Source organism: Nerophis ophidion, linkage group LG24, assembly GCF_033978795.1.
Source record: "Nerophis ophidion isolate RoL-2023_Sa linkage group LG24, RoL_Noph_v1.0, whole genome shotgun sequence".
Taxonomy (NCBI): domain Eukaryota; kingdom Metazoa; phylum Chordata; class Actinopteri; order Syngnathiformes; family Syngnathidae; genus Nerophis; species Nerophis ophidion.
In genome coordinates, this window is record NC_084634.1 from 41,777,799 (window position 1) to 41,797,828 (window position 20,030).

General features: G+C 40.5%; 1 protein-coding gene across 8 annotated transcripts in view; it reads right to left on the bottom strand.

Moving 5' to 3' along the window:
- Nucleotides 1–20,030, bottom strand: part of LOC133542339 (ovarian cancer G-protein coupled receptor 1-like) — a 621,591-nt gene that overhangs the window by 361,120 nt on the left and 240,441 nt on the right. The gene's annotated exons all lie outside the window — the stretch shown is intronic.

A 20,030-nucleotide genomic window follows, 5' to 3' on the forward strand; every position in this document is an offset into this window, starting at 1 on the left:
ATGTTCTATCTGTGTGTTGTTGACACAGTGAGATGATGTTCTATCTGTGTGTTGTTGACACAGTGAGATGATGTTCTATCTGTGTGTTGTTGACACAGTGAGATGATGTTCTATCTGTGTGTTGTTGACACAGTGAGATGATGTTCTATCTGTGTGTTGTTGACACAGTGAGATGATGTTCTATCTGTGTGTTGTTGACACAGTGAGATGATGTTCTATCTGTTTGTTGTTGACACAGTGAGATGATGTTCTATCTGTTTGTTGTTGACACAGTGAGATGATGTTCTATCTGTGTGTTGTTGACACAGTGAGATGATGTTCTATCTGTGTGTTGTTGACACAGTGAGATGATGTTCTATCTGTGTGTTGTTGACACAGTGAGATGATGTTCTATCTGTGTGTTGTTGACACAGTGAGATGATGTTCTATCTGTGTGTTGTTGACACAGTGAGATGATGTTCTATCGGTGTGTTGTTGACACAGTGAGATGATGTTCTATCTGTTTGTTGTTGACACAGTGAGATGATGTTCTATCTGTGTGTTGTTGACACAGTGAGATGATGTTCTATCTGTGTGTTGTTGACACAGTGAGATGATGTTCTATCTGTGTGTTGTTGACACAGTGAGATGATGTTCTATCTGTGTGTTGTTGACACAGTGAGATGATGTTCTATCTGTGTGTTGTTGACACAGTGAGATGATGTTCTATCTGTGTGTTGTTGACACAGTGAGATGATGTTCTATCTGTTTGTTGTTGACACAGTGAGATGATGTTCTATCTGTTTGTTGTTGACACAGTGAGATGATGTTCTATCTGTGTGTTGTTGACACAGTGAGATGATGTTCTATCTGTGTGTTGTTGACACAGTGAGATGATGTTCTATCTGTGTGTTGTTGACACAGTGAGATGATGTTCTATCTGTGTGTTGTTGACACAGTGAGATGATGTTCTATCTGCTGGAGGGAGAAGTTAACAGGATACTATGATGCAGTGACAGATCCACACCACATTTCACCTCTGAAGTTTCCCTCTGTCTGCTTTGTCCCACAGGGAGTTCAGCGCTGAGGCGTGGCATGGATGATGAGGAGGAGGACATGTCACGGCCCATCTCGCAGCTCTGGGGGACGTCCTTCAGGGAGACCAAGTACGAAGAGCGGGCCATGCAGCTCCAATCTGGACTCACTGCCGTCAGCTTGGCCACGCCCACCTCGCTCAGCCTCAACAACAACAACAGTATCAACGCTCTGGCCTGCAGCTTGCAGCCTCGTCTGTCCTTTCATGGTGAGCACATTGTCTCACACACCTGCTGTGTCCTTTCATGGTGAGCACATTGTCTCACACACCTGCTGTGTCCTTTCATGGTGAGCACATTGTCTCACACACCTGCTGTGTCCTTTCATGGTGAGCACATTGTCTCACACACCTGCTGTGTCCTTTCATGGTGAGCACATTGTCTCACACACCTGCTGTGTCCTTTCATGGTGAGCACATTGTCTCACACACCTGCTGTGTCCTTTCATGGTGAGCACATTGTCTCACACACCTGCTGTGTCCTTTCATGGTGAGCACATTGTCTCACACACCTGCAGTGTCCTTTCATGGTGAGCACATTGTCTCACACACCTGCTGTGTCCTTTCATGGTGAGCACATTGTCTCACACACCTGCTGTGTCCTTTCATGGTGAGCACATTGTCTCACACACCTGCTGTGTCCTTTCATGGTGAGCACATTGTCTCACACACCTGCTGTGTCCTTTCATGGTGAGCACATTGTCTCACACACCTGCTGTGTCCTTTCATGGTGAGCACATTGTCTCACACACCTGCTGTGTCCTTTCATGGTGAGCACATTGTCTCACACACCTGCTGTGTCCTTTCATGGTGAGCACATTGTCTCACACACCTGCAGTGTCCTTTCATGGTGAGCACATTGTCTCACACACCTGCAGTGTCCTTTCATGGTGAGCACATTGTCTCACACACCTGCTGTGTCCTTTCATGGTGAGCAGGGTGACATGCTGACAGTGTCTCACACACTTCACTTACACACCTGCTGTATCCATTCATGGCATGCAACATTATTTTACATGACCCGCCACATCATTTTATGTAGTCTGCTTCATTGTTGAATGTGGCCTACCACATCATTTATGTGGCCTGCCACATTATTTTACATTGCCCGGCACGTCATTTATGTAGTCTGCCACATTGTTTTATGTGGTCATGCCACATCATTTTATGTGGCCCCCCACGTCATTTATGTAGCCTGCCACATGGTTTTTCGTGGCCCGCCACATCATTTATGTAGTCTGCCACATTGTTTTATGTGGTCATGCCACATCATTTTATGTGGCCCCCCACATCATTTATGTAGCCTGCCACATGGTTTTTCGTGGCCCGCCACATCATTTATGTAGTCTGCCACCTTATTTTACATGACCCGCCACATCATTTCTGTAGTCTGCCACATTGTTTTGTGTGGCCCGCCACATCATTTTGTAGTCTGCCACCTTATTTTACATGACCCGCCACATCATTTCTGTAGTCTGCCAAATGGTTTTTCGTGGCCCGCCACATCATTTATGTAGTCTGCCACCTTATTTTACATGACCCGCCACATCATTTCTGTAGTCTGCCACATTGTTTTGTGTGGCCCGCCATGTCATTTTGTAGTCTGCCACCTTATTTTACATGACCCGCCACATCATTTCTGTAGCCTGCCACATTGTTTTGTGTGGCCCGCCATGTCATTTTGTAGTCTGCCACCTTATTTTACATGACCCGCCACATCATTTCTGTAGTCTGCCACATTGTTTTTCGTGGCCCGCCACATCATTTATGTAGTCGGCCACCTTATTTTTCATGACCCGCCACATCATTTCTGTAGTCTGCCACATTGTTTTGAGTGGCCCGCCACATCATTTCTGTAGTCTGCCACATTATTCTACATGACCCGCCACATCATTTTGTAGTCTGCCACCTTATTTTACATGACCCGCCACATCATTTCTGTAGTCTGCCAAATGGTTTTTCGTGGCCCGCCACATCATTTATGTAGTCTGCCACCTTATTTTACATGACCCGCCACATCATTTCTGTAGTCTGCCACATTGTTTTGTGTGGCCCGCCATGTCATTTTGTAGTCTGCCACCTTATTTTACATGACCCGCCACATCATTTCTGTAGTCTGCCACATTGTTTTGTGTGGCCCGCCATGTCATTTTGTAGCCTGCCACCTTATTTTACATGACCCGCCACATAATTTCTGTAGTCTGCCACATTGTTTTTCGTGGCCCGCCACATCATTTATGTAGTCGGCCACCTTATTTTTCATGACCCGCCACATCATTTCTGTAGTCTGCCACATTGTTTTGAGTGGCCCGCCACATCATTTCTGTAGTCTGCCACATTATTCTACATGACCCGCCACATCATTTCTGTAGTCTGCCACATTGTTTTTTCGTGGCCCACCACATCATTTTACGTGGTGTGCCTCTGCCACATTATTTCAACCAGTTTGCCACATTATTTTGTGTGGCCCATCACTGCATTTTATGTAGTCTGCCACATCGTTTTATGTTGTCAGCCACATTGTTTTACATAGCCCGCCACATCCTTTTATGCAGTCTGACACGTTTTTACATGGCCTGCCACACAATTTTATGCAGTCTACTATGTTATTTTATTTAGCCTGCCACATAGTTTTATGCACTCTGCTACTTCATTAAAGTGGCCCGCTCCATATCGTTGAAGTTTTCTGCAAAAGGAAGGTAATACTAAAGCAATTTCTGGCTAAATTAATTTGTTCCTCCAGTTTTGGCAGCATTTGCTTGTATTTGCATACTTGAATAGGTTTTCTTCATGCAACAAGATCCATCCAAGTGTTATTTTTTAAGTGGATAAAAGTGTACTTAGAATTGAAATGGATGATGACAATGAATAGAGAAGTAGAAACTAAATGGTGAATCTTTAAGGTGAAAAGCAGTCAGCAATTGTCACACACATAAGTCCTGCATTGTTTCAGCAGGTCTTACTAATCCAATCAGTGTGACATGGGCCTAGAAGAATCCTGACCACGTGCAGGCAGAGGGCCGTCTGCTTGTCCACCATTGTGGCAGCTTTGAAAGTCATCAGCGTGGTAACAACCATTATTAGCCCCGTCGCTGCATGTAGTGCAAGCATTAATGGGGGTGGTGTCCTGGCCTCCCTGCCGTCACCCACTTGAGAGGGCAGTCGGCGAGGAACTCTGCACGTGATACCATCGCCTTCTCACAGAGTGGCATGGTGGGAGAAGGAGGAATGTTAGGTGTGTGTGTGCCACCTTGATCCACATAGTGTGTGTGCTACCTTGATCCACATAGTGTGTGTGCCACCTTGATCCACATAGTGTGTGTGCCACCTTGATCCACACAGTGTGTGTGCCACCTTGATCCACATAGTGTGTGTGCCACCTTGATCCACATAGTGTGTGTGTGCCACCTTGATCCACATAGTGTGTGTGCCACCTTGATCCACATAGTGTGTGTGCCACCTGTAAATGTAGTGTGTATCACTGTAAATGTAGGGTATATTACTGTAAATGTAGTGTGTATTACTGTAAATGTAGTGTATATTACTGTAAATGTAGGGTATATTACTGTAAATGTAGTGTGTATTACTGTAAATGTAGTGTATATTACTGTAAATGTAGGGTGTATTACTGTAAATGTAGTGTGTATTACTGTAAATGTAGTGTATATTACTGTAAATGTAGGGTATATTACTGTAAATGTAGTGTGTATTACTGTAAATGTAGTGTATATTACTGTAAATGTAGGGTATATTACTGTAAATGTAGTGTGTATTACTGTAAATGTAGGGTATATTTCTGTAAATGTAGTGTATATTACTGTAAATGTAGTGTGTATTACTGTAAATGTAGTGTGTATTACTGTAAATGTAGGGTATATTACTGTAAATGTAGTGTGTATTACTGTAAATGTAAAAACAATACTTCTGTTTTTATGGTAAAAAAACAAGGCAGCTCAGTTGCCAACATTTTACTGTAACATTTACATTTGTTTTTCTACTGTAAATAAAACAACTGCAATTTACAGTAACATTTTGGCACTCGAGCTGCCAGTTTTGTTTGTTTGTTTTTACCGCAAATCAACAAGTGTATACTTGTGGGTGTATTACTGTAAATGGCAAAACAGCACCACAGTTTATTACAGTAAAAATAAGTGCAGTTTTACAGTGCTGTAAAAAGCACAGTAAATTTGACAATTTGACCATGAAATCTATTACTACTTTTACATTGCACTTTGATGGATAACTTGCTTTGAAATCTTTATTATTCTATTTATTTCTATTTAAAAAGTTGGTTTGAATGTTTGATCATATATTGCATAATTAGACAATATTTAAGTTAACATCATTTGTGATTACATGGAGTACATATATTGTTTTTCTCCCCCAAAATAGAAAGAAAGAATACAAAGTTTCACTACTTTATTGATACATATTATTTCCAGGCTTTCCAGGGCCAAATAAAAATAAGTGGCGGGCCACATTTGGCCCCCGGGCCTTGACTTTGACAGCAGTGTACATCTGCTGTCCACATGTACTTGTGTTGGATACTTCTCTTGTTGCCTTATTTGTACTTGACTCTATTCAATGTTTGGCTAGGATTTTATCAAACAAACCCAGTTTTCTTTGAAGTGATATACTAATTTATGGAGGTCATCAAAGAACTGGCACCCCAGGTTATTACTAAAGTATTGATTTGGAGTTAGTTTGAATTGAAAATAGATCCTGAATGTAATGCCGTGACATATCCTGCTACATAGTAGAGTAGTTACTAGATAGTGTGTACATAGTAGAGTAGTTACTAGATAGTGTGTACATAGTAGAGTAGTTACTAGATAGTGTGTACATAGTAGAGTAGTTACTAGATAGTGTGTACATAGTAGAGTAGTTACTAGATAGTGTGTACATAGTAGAGTAGTTACTAGATAGTGTGTACATAGTAGAGTAGTTACTAGATAGTGTGTACATAGTAGAGTAGTTACTAGATAGTGTGTACATAGTAGAGTAGTTACTAGATAGTGTGTACATAGTAGAGTAGTTACTAGATAGTGTGTACATAGTAGAGTAGTTACTAGATAGTGTGTAGATAGTAGAGTAATTACTAGATAGTGTGTAGATAGTAGAGTAGTTACTAGATAGTGTGTACATAGTAGAGTAGTTACTAGATAGTGTGTAGATAGTAGAGTAGTTACTAGATAGTGTGTAGATAGTAGAGTAATTACTAGATAGTGTGTACATAGTAGAGTAGTTACTAGATAGTGTGTAGATAGTAGAGTAGTTACTAGATAGTGTGTACATAGTAGAGTAGTTACTAGATAGTGTGTAGATAGTAGAGTAGTTACTAGATAGTGTGTACATAGTAGAGTAGTTACTAGATAGTGTGTACATAGTAGAGTAGTTACTAGATAGTGTGTACATAGTAGAGTAGTTACTAGATAGTGTGTAGATAGTAGAGTAATTACTAGATAGTGTGTAGATAGTAGAGTAGTTACTAGATAGTGTGTACATAGTAGAGTAGTTACTAGATAGTGTGTAGATAGTAGAGTAGTTACTAGATAGTGTGTAGATAGTAGAGTAATTACTAGATAGTGTGTACATAGTAGAGTAGTTACTAGATAGTGTGTAGATAGTAGAGTAGTTACTAGATAGTGTGTACATAGTAGAGTAGTTACTAGATAGTGTGTAGATAGTAGAGTAGTTACTAGATAGTGTGTAGATAGTAGAGTAATTACTAGATAGTGTGTAGATAGTAGAGTAGTTACTAGATAGTGTGTACATAGTAGAGTAGTTACTAGATAGTGTGTAGATAGTAGAGTAGTTACTAGATAGTGTGTAGATAGTAGAGTAATTACTAGATAGTGTGTACATAGTAGAGTAGTTACTAGATAGTGTGTACATAGTAGAGTAGTTACTAGATAGTGTGTAGATAGTAGAGTAGTTACTAGATAGTGTGTACATGTGTTGTAGTAAACATGGCTCTCCTTCTAGGACTGCACCCCTACTTCCCCTCTCCGTTCGAGCCCCTGGAGGACCGAGGAGAGAGGCGAGCTGGAGCGCAGGAGAGGCGGAGACCGAGGGGGGATGACAGGATGGCGGGGAGTCCTGTGGAGCAGGCGGGGGCGAGCGTGGAGATGCAAATCGGCCAAAAACTAAGGGAGATGGGAGACAAGTTCCAGCAGGATCACATAGAACTGGTAAGAGCCACAACATTAGGTACAACCTTGTCTCTGCATGAGGACTATCCTTGAAGTACTGTAGCGTAGTAGACCTAAGTATTCAATAAGTACCACCATAATTACCATCCTTGAAGTACTGTAGCATAGTAGGCCCAAGTATTCATTAAGTACCACCATAATGACAACATTAAATACAGTAGTGTAATAGACCTAAGTATTCATTAAGTACCACCATAATGACAACATTAAATACAGTAGTGTAGTAGACCTAAGTATTCATTAAGTACCACCATAATGACAACATTAAATACAGTAGTGTAGTAGACCTAAGTATTCATTAAGTACCACCATAATGACAACATTAAATACAGTAGTGTAGTAGACCTAAGTATTCAATAAGTACCACCATAATGACAACATTAAATACAGTAGTGTAGTAGACCTAAGCATTCATTGTCGTGTCAACTAGGCCGCTGAGGGCCACAGACAGTCCAAGTAATATTGTTGTTGTTGAGGCCCCGTGTCAACTAGGCTGCTGAGGGCCACAGACAGTGTGCGATGAAGCCAGACAAAAGTGGAGTTAGTCCAAATAACGAGAGTTTAGAAAGAGGGAGTGTGTCTGGGCTGCCTGTCTAAAAATAGCCTCTCACTCATAGTCAGCACCATGGTCACTACCCACAATACCTCACTTGTCCTGTGTGTGTGTGTGTGTGTGTGTGTGTGTGTGTGTGTGTGTGTGTGTGTGTGTGTGTGTGTGTGTGTGTGTGTGTGTGTGTGTTTGTGTGTGTGGGTGTGTGTGTGTGTGTGTGGTCATGGCAGAAAGATAAGTTGGCACATTTCAGTGAGTTTTATCATGCAACATTGTTGTGATGTCACCCATCAAACCGTTGCCTTCATTAAAGGGGAACATTATCACAATTTTAAAAGGGTTAAAAACAATAAAAATCAGTTCCCAGTGGCTTGTTGTATTTTTTGAAATTTTTTTCAAAATTTTACCGGTCCCGGAATATCCCTAAATAAAGCTTTAAAGTGCCTTATTTTGGCTCTCTGCGAAGACACTGGCCATTCCCTGTGACGTCACACAGTGCTGCCAATGTAAACAAACAACGGCGAATACCACAGCAAGATATAGCGACATTAGCTCGGATTCAAACTCGGATTTCAGCGATTCAACAGATTACGCATGTATTGAAACAGATGGTTGGAGTATGAAAGTATTGAAGAAGAAACTGAAGCTATTGAGCGAATAGCTATTGACGCTATTCATAGCCATAGCATGGCTGAATAGCTGCGTTAGCATCGCCGGTAAAATGTGCGGACCAAACGATCAGGACTTTCGCATCTTTTGACACTGGAGCAACTTAAATCCGTCGATTGGTAAGTGTTTGTTTCGCATTAAATGTGGGTGGAAGGAAACGTAATATAGTTGCAAATGCATCTGCAGGTTATCCATACATCTCTGTGCCATTTCTGCTTTAGCACCGCCTGTAAAATGTGGAGACACTCTGGCACATTCAATGGGGGTCTGGTGGCAGACACTTTGGCATCTTGGGGCCAGTGGTGCAACTTGAATCCCTCCCTGTTAGTGTTGTTACACCCTCCAACAACATACCGACAAGGCATGATGTCTCAAGGGTTCCAAAAATAGTCGAAAAAACGGAAAATAACAGAGCTGAGACCCGTGTGTGTAATGTGTAGAAAATGAAAATGGCGGCAGTATTACCTTGGTGACGTCACTTTCTGACGTCATTGCCACCAGAGCAATAAACAGAAAGGCGTTTAATTCGCCAAAATTCACCCATTTAGAGTTCGGAAATTGGTTAAAAAAATATATGGTCTTTTTTCTGCAGCATCAAGGTATATATTGACACTTACATAGGTCTGCTGATAATGTTCCCCTTTAAGTCTTTATGTGAATGTCACAAACATTCACACGTCTTTTATACATTAACATTCTTCTATTTACTCTTCTTCTTCTTCTACTTCCTCTTCTTCTCCTCCAGATGTTGGCACACTCTACCTTCCACATTTTTCACCCCATTCAAAGCGTGCCAACTTCAAACTGTTCGGCCTCTTCAGGAATGGCAGACTTTCTCTTGACAAATTCCCAGAATTCCAGCTTTTCCGGGACATTTTTCCCATTCAAAATGAATTGGCCATTTTTCAAACTTCCACCATTTCCACATTCTTCAACCTGTTCTAAGCATTCCACCATCCTGGAAATTCAACGTCAGCAGACTATTTAGGAGTCTTTCTTTGTTTACTGACTACTAAAAGACAAGTTGTCTAGTATGTTCAACATTTTATTGAAGCACTAAATGACAATAATAAACATGTTTCATCTACACTAACATGTTGTGTTACAATACAGACAATACTGCCATTTTTGTGGCCCCCTTTATTTAGAAAAGTATCAAAAAATATTTTGGTAGCAGTACTAAAACATTGGTGTGTGTACAACCCTGATCTAGAAGCTGAATGTGCACGTGTGTCTTTTTCTGTTGTTGTCTTCTTAGTTAGCATCTTGTGTGTGCAAACAACACAAAGTTCAGCATCAGCCAAACAGACTAAAGCAGGAAAGTAAAAGACGGACTAAAGGAGAGTGACAAATTGTTGAAATATGCACGGCGGCGTAGAAAGAAGCAAATGAAGGACAATTAGTGTGGCCCTCGCTGTGCTGGCGGAGAGGCCTTGATGTTAGTGAGAGATGGGATTAGGCAACAGGATGCAATATTGGAGCTGGCCTCTTTTCCAAGAGAGCCTGTGGGTGAGAAACTTTCAAAGGTTTGCTGCTGGCAAGCAGAAAGTCCTCCATGTGTCTGCAGCCCACACAGGAAAGAGGCTCCATGGCCTCTTTTTCAGGGCTCTCCAGCTGACTTGGTTTCCAGAGTCTTCCCTCAGAGCCTGTCTCCTTTACCACATCCGTTTGGATCCGGAATATGTGTGGGACGGGTGTTCATTGAGGGCCACATGGCACTTATGGCTGCCATCAGAGGGCCCTTGCCTGTAGCAGTCAAACATGTGGGAATTCCACTCTGGATTTCATTATTAATTATGTGAGGCAATTCCTGAAAGGATTGTGTGTGAATGCTCCAATGCTGAAGTTGAAGTCAAATGCTGACAGAATGTAGTATGAATGGGGCGGTATAGCCCGGTTGGTAGAGTGGCCGTGCCAGCAACTTGAGGGTTGCAGGTTCGATTCCCACTTCTGCCATCCTAGTCACTGCCGTTGTGTCCTTGGGCAAGACACTTTACCCACCTGCTCCCAGTGCCACCCACACTGCTTTAAATGTAACTTAGATATTGGCTATCACTATGTAAAGCGCTTTGAGTCACTCGAGAAAAGCGCTATATAAATATAATTAAATTCAATGGAAGAATGGTTTCAATGTTGAAGGTTTGGAATTTCCTGGAAATCGGGAATTTGGTTTTTAACTTGGGAAAGCGTTAGTTAGAATGTGTCCAGGATGAGTGGAATGTGTTGAGGTTGGAATGCTTTGAATGAAGTTCTTAAACCAACTTGTTTTTTTGTCCTAAGGGGAATATTTTGACAGTTGAAATGGGTTGAAAAATGTGAAAGGAGTCATCGCACTAAAAAAGGTTGGAAATCATTTTTGAAATTTTTTAGGACATGGAAAAATGGTTGTTTGAATTTCCAGGATGAATTGAATGTGTTGAAACGTAGGAATTGTGCAACTTGGAAAAATGTCCCATTGAATTCAATGAGAACTACATGGAAATGTTTTAATTTTGGGGAAAAGCGGGATTTTTTTGGGAAATGATTAGGAGAATGAATGTGCTGAATGAGCTGAATTGGTTGCTGTTGGAATTCTTTAAATCGGTCAAGAAATGTTGAAGTAGTAACAATTTTAATAATTGAAAAATGGTGATACGGAATTTCAGGAAAACCGGGAATTTTTTAAGTTCTTAAACCAACTTGTTTTTTTTGTCCTAAGAGGAATATTGTGACAGAGGAACGGTTGAAATCGGCTTCACGGTGGAAGAGGGGTTAGTGCGTCTGCCTCACAATACGAAGGTCCTGCAGTCCTGGGTTCAATCCCGGGTTCAGGATCTTTCTGTGTGGAGTTTGCATGTTCTCCCCTTGACTGCGTGGGTTCCCTCCGGGTACTCCGGCTTCCTCCCACCTCCAAAGACATGCACCTGGGGATAGGCCCCTCCCACCTCCAAAGACATGCACCTGGGGATAGGCCCCTCCCACCTCCAAAGACATGCCCCTCCCACCTCCAAAGACATGCACCTGGCGATAGGCCCCTCCCACCTCAAAGACATGCACCTGGGGATAGGCCCCTCCCACCTCCAAAAACATGCACCTGGGGATAGGTTGATTGGCAACACTAAATGGTCCCTAGTGTGTGAATGTTGTCTGTCTATCTGTGTTGGCCCTGCGATGAGGTGGCGACTTGTCCAGGGTGTACCCGCCTTCCGCATGATTGTAGCTGAGATAGGCGCCAGGATCAATTGAATGTGTTGAAAGTGGAATGGTTTGAATGGGTTGAAAAATGTGGGAATGTGCAACTTGGAAAAATAGATCATTCATTTTCAATGGGGAAAATGTCCTTAAAAACATGGAATTGTAGGAAATCCTGTTTTTTCAAAAAATAATTGTTCAAGTAGAGCACACAATTCCTGAACAGGCTGAATATTTTGGACAGTTTGATTTGGATAAAAAATGTGGTAATTGTGGAAATTTGAAAAATGTCCCATTCATTTCAATGGGAATTTCATGAAAATGTGGGAAATTTGAGAAAAGAGGGATTTTTTTTAGAAAATGGTAAACACATTTGAACGAGTGGAAATGGTGGGTGTTGGAATATTTGAAGTAGTAACATTTTAATTGAGAAATGGTATTACGGAATTCCTGAAATTTTGAAAAAAAACACGATAATTTTTCCAGTTCAAATAACAAGTTGTGTTTTTTGTCCTGATTAAGAGGAATGTTTTGATGGTGGGACGCTTGAAGTGGGTAGAAAATGTGGAAGGAGTGGTTGACAGAAAAAAGGGTGGAAATAGGGCTTGGGAAAACCAGGAAATCTGGAAGATCCTGGAATTATTTGGAACTTGGAAAAAAGGGTAGTTAGAATGTGCTGAAGGTGGAACGCTTTGAATAGCTTGAAACGTGGAAATGGTGGACGTTTGAAAGATGACTAATTCATTTTCAATGGGAAAATGTCCTGGGAATTCTGGGAAATCTGGGAATTTTTGGAATTTTTTAAGAGACAGTCTGCCATTCCTGAATAGGCTTAAGTGTTTGAAGTCGGAACGGAGAAGAAGAAGAAAAAGTAGTAGTTTAATAAATTACCGCATTCGCACAATAATCCTCCATTTCCACAAATAAACTGCAGTCCTCAAGTATTATTATCACTGGAAGACTGTAGGACGTGACTAAACATGTCCCACGCCGTGTTGAAGTCAAAGACTCACACAGTGACTTTATAAGACACCTTGACATGTATTAGGAATCATCTTCTCTCATATTAGGAAGGATGTACTCTTATATTAGGAATCATCTTCTCTCAAATTAGGAATGATGTACTCTCATATTAGGGATGATGTACTCTCATATTAGGGATGATGTACTCTCATATTAGGAATGATGTACTCTTATATTAGGAATCATCTTCTCTCATATTAGGAATCATCTTCTCTCATATTAGGAATGATGTACTCTCATATTAGGGATGATGTACTCTCATATTAGGGATGATGTACTCTCATATTAGGGATGATGTACTCTCATATTAGGAATGATGTACTCTTATATTAGGAATCATCTTCTCTCATATTAGGAATCATCTTCTCTCATATTAGGAATGATGTACTCTCATATTAGGGATGATGTACTCTCATATTAGGAATGATGTACTCTCATATTAGGAATGATGTACTCTCATATTAGGGATGATGTACTCTCATATTAGGGATGATGTACTCTCATATTAGGAATGATGTACTCTCATATTAGGGATGATGTACTCTCATATTAGGGATGATGTACTCTCATATTAGGAATGATGTACTCTCATATTAGGGATGATGTACTCTCAAATTAGGAATGATGTACTCTCATATTAGGAATGATCTACTCTCATATTAGGGATGATCTACTCTCATATTAGGATAATGTACTCTCATATTAGGGATGATGTACTCTCATATTAGGGATGATGTACTCTCATATTAGGGATGATGTACTCTCATATTAGGGATGATGTACTCTCATATTAGGGATGATGTACTCTCATATTAGGAAGGATGTACTCTCATATTAGGAATGATGTACTCTCATATTAGGAATGATGTACTCTCATATTAGGAAGGATGTACTCTCATATTAGGAATGATGTACTCTCATATTAAGAATGATGTACTCTCATATTAGGGATGATGTACATTTCCATCATGCAAAGTAAATGTTGTTGTTTTCTTTTCAGCTCCTGAGGCAGCAGAGACTAAACCTGCCCGTCTGGATGCGCCTCACCTTGTTCCTCTTTGGCTTCTTGCTTCCCAGACCACCTCGCCCCAGATGAAGGACTTTGGCTACTTGTGCCCCAGACCACCTGGTCCCAGATGAAGGACTTCCTTCAGTTGTCCCGGGAGCAGACTTTTCCAGATGGCACTGTATGACGGAACACGGGTTGGGATTCTGTTTGTAAATCAACTATGAAGACGAGAACTATCTGGTCACCGCTGGACGGAGACTGATGGCATTTTTTTTTAATTTGTATTCTTCTTTTTGAGCCTCGTTTTTTGTTCCAGAAGAAGCCATTGAGTTTGAAGAGATATTTTGGAAATAATGTAAGATGACCTATTTGTACAGCTCTTTTTATTTCAAGTCTCGGAAGGAACTCTCATCGTCAGTCCGGGGAATGCCTTATTACTCTCTCCCGCCGCCGCAGCGGAGAAGATAAGCGTGGACGAACGCAGAAAGGACTCCAACCACAATTCTTCTTCAAACAATAAGCCCTGAATGTGACTCTGGACTGTCTCACATCTCTGCAGTCCTCCATCAGCATCTCCGCTTGCATACTTCAACTCACGCTAACCTTTCCATCCTCGGCCATCTTGAAAACGAACCGGCACAAAACGAGTGGAGAAAAGTACCGTGCTTTTTCTGAGCTATTTAAGCCACACCCACCACATTTTACAAGAAGTACAAGTTGTGCTTCTATTAGCCGCATGGGACTATAAGCCGCAGATGTGTACCGCTACGAAACATGTATTAACATACCTTAATTGTTTACAAACACCACCTCTCATCCTTCATGGACACGCAGCCAGCAGTCATTGAAACAACCTTGAGAACTTGTTGAATTACTCAACGCAACTCAAACAACATTTCACAACGTTTATTCAATGTTGTGTTGTGACTTTGATTTGACATTGAATTATGGTCATTTCCCAACCAACAACGTGGATCCAACCTTGTCTCAATTGACAAATACAACTATGTCGCAACAAAGTCACTTTTAAAGGACATGTACGTATAATCAAGGTCTCGTGCCGGCTGGGTCTGCCTCTTTAAACTAGTAAACAGACTCAATAAGTCCCCGGTGACGTTTTGGAGAATTTGTGAACACAAAACGAATGTTGTAAGTTAATAATACTAACACAGACACTTGTCAACATGTTAGCATGTTAGCTAATGCTAACGACACTACCTTCATTACATCGCGATAGCAGGTACAAATACCATATTTCCTTGAATTGCCGCCAGGGCGCTAATTAATTTAAAACCTCTTCTCACTCCGGAGCTTACCAAAGGCATGCGGTAAATTTAGGCCTGCGCTTAAATATTTGAGTGTGATGTAAGGATGCCATCATGAAAAGCACATTTAATTAAAAAAACGTTATTTTGGTCTTACCTTTATTTATAAATGAAGTCCATGCGCAGCTCCTTCTGATCAAAAGCATCGATAACTTGTTTATAGAAGTCTTCCTTATCTTTCTTCAGTTTTAAAAGTCTTTCTGTCTCCATGGAGATCTTCCTTTATTACCTCCTGCTTCCATTGAAAGTCCAGTTTAGAAAACAGTTTTATTTTAGATATTCCTCCATGTTAAAAGTGCAAGCGAGAGGAAAAAATAAAGGATCGCTGCTTGTTGTCACTTCTTCTGCAGCCGAGTAGTCGCAAGAAGGATCACTAGCGCCCTCTACCACCAGGAGGCGGGAGTCATTTAATGACTCATATTTGACACACGCAGCTACGGTATATTAATAAAACATAGCTGCTTACTGTTCTTTTTAGCATATTCAATAGCTTGGACCTTAAATCCTACTGAATAGCTCTTAATCTTCTTCCCTTTATGCGATTTCAAATGATTGAAATCAGCCTCCTCCATTTTGAAAATGATGACAGGTGAATTGTCACTCGTGACGTGACGAGTTTGATTCGGCAGAAATTCTAGACATATGCTAATTATTTGGCAAAACGAGTTTGGCCCGGCGGAAATTCTAGACATGCGCTAATAAAAATAATATTTTGCGAAACGAGTTAGACCCGGTGTTAATCCTGAGCCGGCGGTAATGCTAAGCATGCGCTAATTTTTTTGCGAAACGAGTTTGAGTAATTCTAGGCAGGCGCTTACTATATACCCGGCGATTCAAGGAAATACGGTGCGCATGAAAACACTCCTACTGACATCACACATGGGACACTTTAGTAAGGCTGAATAGTTGTAGTTATATTGTAAAACTTACAAACCTTGCTTGGAGTGATGAAAGAAGAATCCATACGAGTAGAAACGCTATGGATGAACAGTAGATGAAACAGGACTTATACTTCCGTTTCAAGACAGGAAACACAACACCACCAACAATAACACACCATTTCAGCCGTGAGTGAAGACAAATCCACAGGATTCAAAGCGTGGGGCAAAAAAAGTAGCGGCTTATAGTGGAGAACTTACTACTCTGAGAGGGTTTCCAACGATCAGGGTTGGGCATCAACGGGAAGCAGGACTCACATTCAGCTACTCTCTGGATTGTTCACCTGTTTTCATTTTGATTCCTGGTTTCAGGGAAGAAATATGCGCAGGAAATGTGGACACATTTGTCTAATTAGGTTCATCTTCAGGAATTGGACCTGGAATCTTTTAAAAGATGGCCCTCCCCAACGATGATTGACGTTACAGTTTGGGATGAAGTTACAGCCAGTAGTTTAGATCTCCACTCACCATTTCTACACTTTCAGGCCATCAGGTGTTTCAGTGCAGTACCTGGCCACCACCAGCGGAGGTGCTGATGAGTCATGTGGAGCGATGCTGAGCGCTGTACTATTCACTGTTCAAGACTGCACTCCTGCTCTCCTTCTACTCTCTAAAGCAGGCCCGGGTATTTGTTAGGACTCAGGGGCCCAAAATGTGTGTGGGGGCCGGAATATTTATTCTTAGGAACATTAATACAAAACATCACAATCATGTCTGATTGAATGCTAAAAACTTTATGACAGACCACCTGACACAGAATAGAATTTTACATTATTTTACTGAATGAGACAACAAGGAAGTACCTGAAAATAAAGAATATTAAGTATGATCGATAAAAGACTGAATATTGACCAGATATAAAGGTTGTTTGTCATTTGCCCAGGTCTGCTTTGAAATCATGTTTTAGTCCTTGGTTCTGACATTTCTTTAGTCTTTGGTTCTGACATTTCTTTAGTCCTTGGTTCTGACATTTCTTTAGTCCTTGGTTCTGACATTTCTTTAGTCCTTGGTTCTGACATTTCTTCAGTCCTTGGTTCTGACATTTCTTCAGTCCTTGGTTCTGACATTTCTTTAGTCCTTGGTTCTGACATTTCTTCAGTCCTTGGTTCTGACATTTCTTCAGTCCTTGGTTCTGACATTTCTTCAGTCCTTGGTTCTGACACATCCAACGTCTCTGGTTGTGTTCTGAACTTTTGAAGACACTGATGGCTTCTTGTTGTCCTTTACTGAGGGAGGATCCATAGATGTGCGTAGGTTAGATTCCCGTGCACGCTGAGCCAAGTGAGGCCTCTCTCAGCCGTCTTAATTTATTGACTTATTTATTTATTTGCTGTAAATAGACGCTAGCTTGTGTGCGCTCGCCTCGGTCCTGGCCGCTCTTTACACACGGGAACAACAGACAATCAGAAATGTGCCTTGTGAGACCTCCTCCTCCTCTTCTTCCTCCTCTTCCTCCTCCTCTTCCTCCTCTTCTTCTACTTCTCTTCTCAGCAGCGACAACAATCTTTAAAGTGACGCGACTCCAACGTCTCACGAGGCACCAGCTTTCTTTTCTCTCCGACTGTTCACAAAGTCCATGTACTCTGCAACTCTACATACAAACATGTACTCTGCAACTCTACATACAAACATGTACTCTGCAACTCTACATACAAACATGTACTCTGCAACTCTACATACAAACATGTACTCTGCAACTCTACATACAAACATGTACTCTGCAACTCTACATACAAACATGTACTCTGCAACTCTACATACAAACATGTACTCTGCAACTCTACATACAAACATGTACTCTGCAACTCTACATACAAACATGTACTCTGCAACTCTACATACAAACATGTACTCTGCAACTCTACATACAAACATGTACTCTGCAACTCTACATACAAACATGTACTCTGCAACTCTACATACAAACATGCTTCTTCTCAACCTTTCATCAATCTTCTATCCTGACCTTCATTTGACATTGAAATGTGATCATTTCCCAACCAACATTCAACAACACAAATACAACGTTGGAAAAACGTGCTTTTTGACAATGTTTCATCAATGATTTGACATTGAAATGTTGTTACTTCCCAACCAACTTTCTACAACTGAAACATAACCTTGAAACAACATGCTTCTTCACAACCTTTAATCAATGTTAGGTTCTAACCTTAATTTGACATTGAAATGTGATCATTTTACAACCAGAATTCTACAACACAAATACAACAATAAAACATGCTTTTTAACATTTATTCCAATGACAGGTTGTGACCTTGATTTGACATTGAAATGAGGTCATTTCCCAACCAATATTCTACAAGACTGAAACAACATTAATACAACATTGGAACAACATACTTATTGACGACGTTTAGTCAATGTTGGGTTCTAACGTTGATTTGACATTGAAATGTAGTCATTTCCCAACCAATATTCTACAACACAAACATAACATTGAAACAACGTGTTTTTGACAATGTTTCATCAATGATTTGACATTGAAATGTTGTTATTTCCCAACCAACATTCAACAACTGAAACATAACCTTGAAACTACATGCTTCTTCACAACCTTTAATCAATGTTAGGTTCTAACCTTAATTTGACATTGAAATGTGATCATTTTACAACCAGAATTCTACAACACAAATACAAGACTGAAACAACACAAATACAAGGTTGAAACAACACAAATACAAGGTTGAAACATGCTTTGTGACAACGTTTAATCAATATTGGGTTCTAACGTTGATTTGACATTGAAATGTGGTTATTTCCCAAACAAAATTCTACAACACAAATACAAGGTTGAAACAACGTGTTTTTGACAACGTTTATTCAATGTCAGGTTGTGACGTTGTAATGTGTTCATTTCCCAACCAACAACGTGGATCCAACGTTGTGTCAACGTACAAACACAACAATGTTTTCCAACACAACTACAACTGTTTCTACTTACTAAATGTCTTTTCTCTCCGACTCTTTACAGTCCACGTTTGTTGTTTTCCTGGTAACTCTCGTACTCTTCTTAACGTGCCGGATGATCCCAGCAGGGCTTTTATTTTGAAGGAGTCACCGCGGTGCCCAGTATTATCGGCTTTTCTTCTGGCTTCTGTTCAGCCTTCAGTGTCTTGAAGATCCTGTCCTAGGACTACTAGTGGGGGAAGCATATCCTGTTCCTGGGACTAGGTGCTTCTCAGCTGTGGACTGCTGTGATCATTCTTTTTATAAACTGCAGGACTATTTCTAGCCAACATTTTTCAACTTTTTCTAAGACTAATACTTTTTTGTTTGGTTTTTCTATAATGGCTCTTTTCAACCTTGTGGATTTTTTGAAATGGTTGTATAAGTCTGCTGTGTCACTCTGAGTAAGGGCTTTCTATTCCACATGGGAAACAACAACTTTCTATTCCACATGTGGAAACAACTTTCTATTCCACATGTGTAAACAACAACTTTCTATTCCACATGTGTAAACAACTTTCTATTCCACATGTGTGAACAACAACTTTCTATTCCACATGTGTAAACAACAACTTTGTATTCCACATGTGTAAACAACAACTTTGTATTCCACATGTGTAAACAACTTTGTATTCCACATGTGTAAACAACAACTTTGTATTCCACATGTGTAAACAACTTTCTATTCCACATGTGTAAACAACAACTTTCTATTCCACATGTGAAAACAACAACTTTGTATTCCACATGTGTAAACAACTTTCTATTCCACATGTGTGAACAACAACTTTCTATTCCACATGTGTAAACAACAACAACAACTTTCTATTCCACATGTGTAAACAACAACTTTCTATTCCACATGTGTAAACAACAACTTTCTATTCCACATGTGTAAACAACTTTCTATTCCACATGTGCGAACAACAACTTTCTATTCCACATGTGTAAACAACAACAACAACTTTCTATTCCACATGTGTAAACAACAACAACAACTTTCTATTCCACATGTGTAAACAACAACTTTCTATTCCACATGTGTAAGCAACAACTTTCTATTCCACATGTGTAAACAACAACTTTCTATTCCA